General features: G+C 33.9%; 2 pseudogenes; both read left to right on the forward strand.

Moving 5' to 3' along the window:
* Positions 1 to 315: 315 nt before the first annotated feature.
* On the forward strand, positions 316 to 2574 carry LOC129311197 (receptor-like protein kinase FERONIA; annotated as a pseudogene).
* A 2586-nt stretch (positions 2575 to 5160) lies between these two features.
* On the forward strand, positions 5161 to 6551 carry LOC129285522 (receptor-like protein kinase FERONIA; annotated as a pseudogene).
* The last annotated feature ends 1599 nt before the right edge of the window (positions 6552 to 8150 follow it).

An 8150-nucleotide genomic window follows, 5' to 3' on the forward strand; every position in this document is an offset into this window, starting at 1 on the left:
TCTCCAACAACGACCATTCATCAATAAACGCCAACGCGCTTGGCAAAATAATCCCTTACAGCACCGCATGCCTCTCGTGCTCCGAGTTCTCCTACTTGTTTCCTTTAAACACTGACGGCCAAAAGTTTATTCGCCTTTGTTTTTCACCATATTCCTACACTCTCATCTTCCTTCGCTCTGATGCTGTCTTCTCCGTAATCAGGCCCTCACACTCTTCTGCAAGACTTCGATGCTTCATTCACCGCTGATGACTCTCACGAAGAAACCATTATACGAGAGTATTGCGTCAACGTTGTTGATCGGAATGGAGGGCTTATGATAACCTTCACGCCCAGCCTATTTCATCCAAACGCCTATGCTTTCGTCAATGGGATCGAGGTCATCTCTATGCCCTCCTATCTTTACTACACCAATCCTGACGACCTCCAGGCTATGCTGCAAGATGGCGGAACCGGAAGGCATCCTGTCGAAAACAATAGCGCTCTCGAGACAGTGTACAGAATTAACGTCGGTGGTAGGCAGATCCCTCCCGACCGTGATACTGGCATGTTTAGAACTTGGGACCCAGATAATCCATACTTAGAGAGGGAGCGCCCACACATTGTATCAGCAGCTTTTGGCAATCAAAGTCTAACATACGAAGATGGTCTTATTTTGCACCAGATGAAGTATACAAGACTGCTCGAAACTACGGGATGAAAGAAACATCCAAATTTAATGTGACCTGGGAGTTTCAAGTGGACTCAGAGTTTATTTACATGGTGAGATTGCATTTTTGTGAGTTTGACGAACACATTCAAAAAGTTGGAGATAGAGCTTTTCAAATTTTCATAGATGATGTTTTGGTGGAAGGCGTAGCAGATGTGATGATATGGAGTGGTAACCAGATTTTGGTTCCTGTCCTTAAGGACAACGCGGTGTCCATACAGGGCAAAGGAAGCTTGAAGAAACTGAATCTCATAATTAAGTTGCAACCACACCCTTCTGCAAGAAGCACTTACAGAGATATTTTATTGAATGGTATTGAAATTCTAAAAATAAGTGACTTCAAAAACAATCTCGGAGGTGCCAATCCTAGTCAACGTCCTTCTCTCTCACTGCCTCTGAAGGCGTCTAAGGACCCACAGAAAAAGAGGGTAATTTCTATGGTTCGGGGGGCGGCTTCTAGTTTCATTCTTCTTTCTCTCATCGTTTTGTTCATTTTCGGTCGATTATTAGCTAGGGGTGCAATCAATGAAGGAAATTCACGATGGGGACATGAACCATCATCGACATCAAAAACAAATAAATCCTCATTGTTGCTATCTGACTTGAGTCGCTGCTTTGCATTAGATGAGATCAGATCAGCCACTAATAATTTTGATGATAATTTGATTATAGGTGTTGGTGGGTTTGGCAATGTCTATAAAGGCCACATTGACAACAGTTCAGTTTTAGTGGCAATCAAACGCCTCAAACAAGGTTCACAACAAGGTCTCAAAGAGTTCCAAACTGAGATTGAAATGCTCTCACAACTTCGTCACCATCATTTAGTATCTCTCATTGGTTACTGCAATGAAGACAATGAGATGATCCTTGTCTACGAGTTCATGGCTCGAGGGACCTTTCGTGACCATCTTTATGATTCTAATAACGAACCACTTTCTTGGACTCAAAGGGTCGAGATTTGCCTGGGTGCTGCACGAGGATTGCATTATCTGCATACAGGGGCAAAGCATGCAATCATTCATCGCGATGTCAAGTCCACAAACATCTTAATAGGCGAAAACTGGATGGCAAAGATTTCTGATTTTGGACTATCCAAAGTGGGACCCTCGGGTATTTCAAGATCTAATATTAACATAAGCACAATAGTGAAAGGAAGCATTGGTTACTTGGATCCAGAATACTACACATTGCAAGTATTGACTAATAAGTCAGATGTGTACTCATTTGGAGTGGTCTTGCTAGAGGCACTATGTGGGAGGCTCCCTATTCTCCGTGCGGTGGAGAGGGAGCAACAAAACCTTGTAAAGTCGTTTCAAAGATGTGTTGATGAGAATCAGATTTATGACACGGTGGATCCATTCTTGAGGGAAAGCATGACTCCAGAGTGCTTAAAGGTATACACAAAGATTGCAATAATGGGAATAAACGGCCATCTATGGGAGATGTGATGTTGGGCCTCGAGTATTTGATGGAGATGCTGAACAAAGGAGAGAAGACAAAGCTTGTTGGGAATCTGAATGAAGAGATTATCGTTGAAGGATCAGGATCCAGTGGGTGATGATCTGATGGATGTACAAGATGAAACTTATAAATCAACGTAGAGTGGCCTATTGCTTGTGGCACTTTCCTTCTTGAACTGTAAATGCCGGGAGCTTAACTTTCTAGAAAGTCTTTCCATCACAATTATTAATAGATATCAATTCTCCTCAACAAACAAGCAGGCCTGTAATGTTATATCAGCGTCAACAGTTAAAAAAAGTTTGACGTTAACGGACCTCTTTGTCATCGATATTCATCCTTTGGGCCGCATCATTCACCAATTTAAAAGTTATTACCATTATATAGAGGACGACAATATCAATTTCTATTCGATGTCCAATTGTTTTTTGTTTGTTTGTTTGTTTTATTTACTTTCGTTGAGACATTCCTAAGTTATTGTATCTTCCAAGCAAGTTGCAAAGTTCAAAAGTTAAGCACATGACATTACGTTCCATTATGATGAGTTTTAAAAATACTCAAATAAACAAATAAATAAAACTGAAATACATATTCGATAAGAATGCGTGCAATCTATTATTAGTTACGTTAACGGTCCAATATGTCAGAATTCGGTCCATATCATGCAAGCTACTTTATTCGTCTTATTTATAGTCACTTTTAACATATTTTATTCAAATTAAAAAATTTTTTAAAATTTATTAATTTTGCTTAAAAATTTAATAAATTTTCACTTCTGTCCCCAAATAAAGAGAAAAAAAATATTTGTATTAATTTGTTTAGCATTTAATAAGGATAGAAATATAAAAATGAACATAAAAAATAGTAAAATATCATATAAATAAGACCAAAATTAATTATCTCTCTATCCTATAAATAAGACTAGAAAAGTGTTCTGAGGAAAGCTAGCAAGCAGATACAACAATCCTGAGAAGCACTCCCTTAAATTATAGAGTAAGTCAACCAGTAATACAGTTTTGAATTGCACAATTACACTGGCAGGGGGGGGGAAGAATTGCACAATTACGAAGAACAAAGATGTTTGTTATAAAAGGGGAACGCTAGATAGCACCACAATTTGTAAAGGAATTTATTAAAGATTTGGATATGCAAGAGTCTTATTTGTATTATAATACAAATAAAAAAATTAGATTAATAATGAATTAACGAAAACAAATGTGAAAAGGGTTCACTTTCAGAAAGGGGATGAACAAAAAAAAAAAAACGGCAACTTGATGATTTCGAGTAGGTTTGATCTGCTCGTCAAATGATTGGCTAAGCATGATTTTGGCTTGTACTAATATTTTTCAAAGGGAATGGATCCTGATAAAATAAAAATATGTGAATTTTTTGAAATTTAATTTTTTAAGAGAGAGAGAGAGAGAGAGAATATTTTGTATGTTATCATAAAATAATAAAATAGAAAAAATTTAAAAAAATTTCATAAAAATTCGCGGATCTCAACTTGAAAGAATTCTCTTTGTCAAAACACACAGAGAAATTTTACCCCAAAAAAACACAGAAATATGTGATGTTCCAATAACATGCCTTTTATACGACAAGGACATTATTAATTACTCCTTTTATCTGTTTTATTTATATTCTACTTATTAATGCTCAATATAAAGCTTTTTAAAAATTGTAATGAAATTTTAGTAAAATACATTTTAAAAAATGCTTGTACATATTTTGTTCTTAGCTTAAATAATACCCATTTAGCTCCTGTTCTTTGTTACTTCATCTCATGCTCTTAAGCTTCACGCTTCTTTTGTGTGGGCCTTGGCGCTCATCCTTATCCATTTTCCTGAGTACCCCAAAAATATTTTTAACATATTTATTTAACATGATTACATATTTCAAGGCGCAAATTCAAAACTTTAAGATAAATTGATTCAACTCTTTTAAGCATTAGAAACCAAACGCCTCTCATAAGTCATTTCAGTCATGTAAGTCTTTTTACATATGTACATTTCCAACGATAAAGTATTTCCATGCTATAATACAACAATTCTCTATCTAATAAGCGGACACGGAATATTAGATAAACGTTTACTCGTTTGATGTCGCCTGATGTATTATTGCATGGGATATTTATAATCTTATATACAAGACTTGTTTTAGAAAGGCGAATACATCCTTGATTAATTTCAAAGCTAAAGCTATATTGTATCTTCCAAGAAATTTGCAGGGCATAGAAGCCAGGACAGACAATGCAAATGGTGCTTTGTGCTCATACAGATAACAAAAGGGAAATTATAGAATTGTGTGAAAGAGGCGCATAGGCTCAAGGTGCTTTATTACTATTTATAGAATTAGGATGAAAAGTGAAAACCCTAATATGCAGGAATAATATACGTGTACAAGATGAAACTTATAAATCAATGTTTGACTAGCAGATTGTTTGTGGTGCTTTTTTTTTTGGGAATTACAAAGGAGAAATTAGAGCTAAATTGGCCAACAAAACAACTCATTTAAGAGTCCTCTTATTATCATCCACCACCTTCCGACCAAAAAGGTGGTGGTTGATCAAAATTTGTGATGCTTTCTTTCGTCAATCGTAAATGCTGGAAGCTTCACCTTCTAAAAAGTCTTACCATATTTCCAAGTCTTCCCCAACACAATTATTAATACATATAAATTCTCCTCAACAAACAAGCTGCCCTGTAATGTTATATCAGCGTCAACGGTTAGAGTCTGACGTTTACCTTACATGGACTGCTTTCTTACATGGACTGCTTTTTGATCAATATTCATCCTGTGGGCCCCATAATTCACCAATTTCGAAGTTATTAGTCGCCCCATTATCATTATAGAGGACGACAATATCAATTTTTATTCAATGTCCAATTTTTTTCTGTTTTATTTAAATTTTTGTTGAGACATTCCAAAGTTATTGCATCTTCCAAGCAAGTTGCAAAGCACAAAAGTTAAGCACATGGCACTTTACGTTCCATTATGATTAGCGAAGATCAACAATCCCTTAGACGAACAATAGCTTCGGCTCCAGGAAGAAGCATCAAGTGCGAGGCCTGCCCCAAAGCTTGTTTAGCAGCAACTTCTGATGCCTTATTGGCATCGCGATCAACATGCCAGTCCCATTGAGGCTAGCAAGCTCTGAATCTCCTTTATAACGGCTCAATCCTCATGCATCTCGGAAACCTATGCACGGATCACGTCAATTGCTTTCATGGAATCACTGAAGGATCAAAGTTTTTATACTTCAATTATAAATATTCGATAATTTGACTGTTAATTGGATAAAAAATCTAAAAAATTTAAAATATTTAATCAATATTAATTCTTATAAAGTCATTTTCTGCAATTATTTTTAAATATTATTATTATTATTTACAAATCTTCACATACAATTTACAAATCATCTATAATTTTTTGCAAAACTAATTTAAGCTATTAATATTTTAAAAATAATTTATAAATTTTAGATGAATATTTATAAATAATAATATTTAAATTATTAAATATTAAATAATAATATTTATTAAATTTTATTTTAACAAGACTTTAAGACCTAGTACTACAACAAAGATCAATTGGCAAGACTCTGATGTGATTTTTAAAAAACAATATTCTTATTTATTTAATTTTTTTAAATCTTTAGTTAATTATTATACATTTTTATATATAAATAATATCATAAATTAGTGACTTATATGAAAGGAAATATTTTTAATAGCATTTGACAATAAGTAGGGGACAATTATAAAATGTATGATTACTTTAAAAAATAATAAATAATTCTTTTTAAATTATCATTTTTAAAATTAATTTGCATCACCTTTCCTAGCTCTACCACTGTTGGCAAGTGTGACTGCTTCCTGTCTTCACCCAATATAGTATAGTAGATTAGAAGAGGCTCAATCGCTTCCCATTGTCCGTCCTCCTGGTTGATGAAGTAGGGGCACCCGATGAGGAAGAGGAGAAAGAAGACCTGTATTTATTAAAAACACAACACTCTGCTCTTTTAACTTCGTTACAATCATTGGTCACTGCAAGGATGGCAACGAGTTGATCCTGGTCTACGAGTTCATGGCTCATGGGACCCTCCGTGACCATCTTTATGATTCAGATAACCCTCCACTCTCCTGGAAGCAAAGGTTGGGGATGTGCCTTGGTGCCACACGTATGTGGACTGCATTATCTTCATACTGATGCGAACCGCATTATCATTCACCATGATGTGAAATCCACAAATATCTTAATAGATGACAAATGGGTGGCTAAGGTTTCTGACCTTGGATTGTCCAAAATAGGACCCACAGGGATGACCAGGTCTTTCATTAGCATTGTGGTGAAAAGGGAGTGTTGGTTACTTGGATTCAGAATACTATAAATTAATATTAAGACTTTCATACTTTACTTATTAATTACCTTTATTCACTTATTTATTTACTCACTAAATGCTACCTTCTTCACATATTTTCATTTTAGGTATTTAAATTATTGTAAGATAAGTTGTTGATTCTTATACTGTATATTATTCATTTACTTACAAATTATTGTTAATTGCTCTATTTTGATTATTCATTGCCCTACTCACTTGTTCATTGCCAGACCTTTACTTAATTTCATTTTAGGGAAATAAACAAGTTAAGTATGACAATTAATAACATATCATAAGTAAATGAACAAGTAAAATAGGGCAATTAACAAGTGATAAAGTAGCGAAGCTCTTATATTAATTTAAAGGAGGGGCAATTTTGTCATTTTTCTCATAAATTTAATATCAAATCAGTACACTTTGATTGTAGTGAAATTTCAAAAATTTATGGGCTTTGAATGTAATTAAGCATTCTTAAGGGTCCATTATTGAAAGTCTCCCATTTTTATTCAATGCCCAATTTTTTTAATTTGTTTTTCTTGTTGTTTTTTTTTTTTAATTTTTCTTGAGACATTCCAAAGTTATTGCATCTTCCAACTTCCAAGCAAGTTGCAAAGCACAAAAGTTGAGCGCCTGCCCCAGAGCTTGTTTAGCAACAACGTCTGCTGCCTTAGTTATTAGCATCGCGGTGGACATGCCAATCCCATTGCAGCTAGCAGGCTCCGAATCTCCTCATCATGCATCTCGGAAACCTCTGCACGGATCACGTCAATTGCTTCCATAGAAACGTAGAAAAGCCTAAGGGATCGAAGTTATTAACACTTGTTATAAATATCCGTTAGTTAATTTTACATTTAGTTAAAAAATATATTATAAAGGAATGTCTAGAAAATTTAAATGATTTAATCAATATTAATAAGGTCATTTTCTGTAATTTATTTGTAAATATTATTATTATTTATAAATCTGTACACACAACTTATAAGTTATCTATAAACTTTTGAGAAACTGGTTGAAGCTATTAATATTTAAAAAATAATTTATAAATGTTGGATGAATGTTTATAAATAATAATATTTAAATTATTAAATTTTATTTTAACAAGATTTTTGGGTGCCTAGCAATATTACTTCTAGAGAAAAAAGTTCAAAAGAAAATTAACACAAAAGAATATGGTTAGAATTTTACTTGTCAATATGCATAAATCTCATGCACATGCCATGCAGCAGAAAATGGCAAAGCTAGCAGTTGAATAGTGAAAGGAATTTTTTACTCCTCAAAAAAATAATTTAAGAAAAGGGTTTTAAGAGTAAAATCAATCTTAACTTAATAATATAAAAAATTTAGATGTCTTAATGTAAAGTTTTAAGTATATAAGTTTGGTCCAAAAATTGTTATTCTATTGGTGTTAAATATTTCTTTTCAGGAAGTTCCTTTGCTTTTGCCTTTTCTTTTTGATTTTAAAAAAATATATAAACCACACTTTTGCCTTTGGACATTTCGTGCAGAAAATGGGGCTTCTTTTTTGAAATATAGACCATGTTATTTTTGTCTTTTTGTCAAAATATACGTTTTGGGACTCTCGGGGTTAAAGTTCGATCACTTT

Source organism: Prosopis cineraria, unplaced genomic scaffold, assembly GCF_029017545.1.
Source record: "Prosopis cineraria cultivar Desert tree isolate PC_DT_omini unplaced genomic scaffold, ASM2901754v1 PC1, whole genome shotgun sequence".
NCBI classification, from domain to species: Eukaryota; Viridiplantae; Streptophyta; class Magnoliopsida; order Fabales; family Fabaceae; genus Prosopis; species Prosopis cineraria.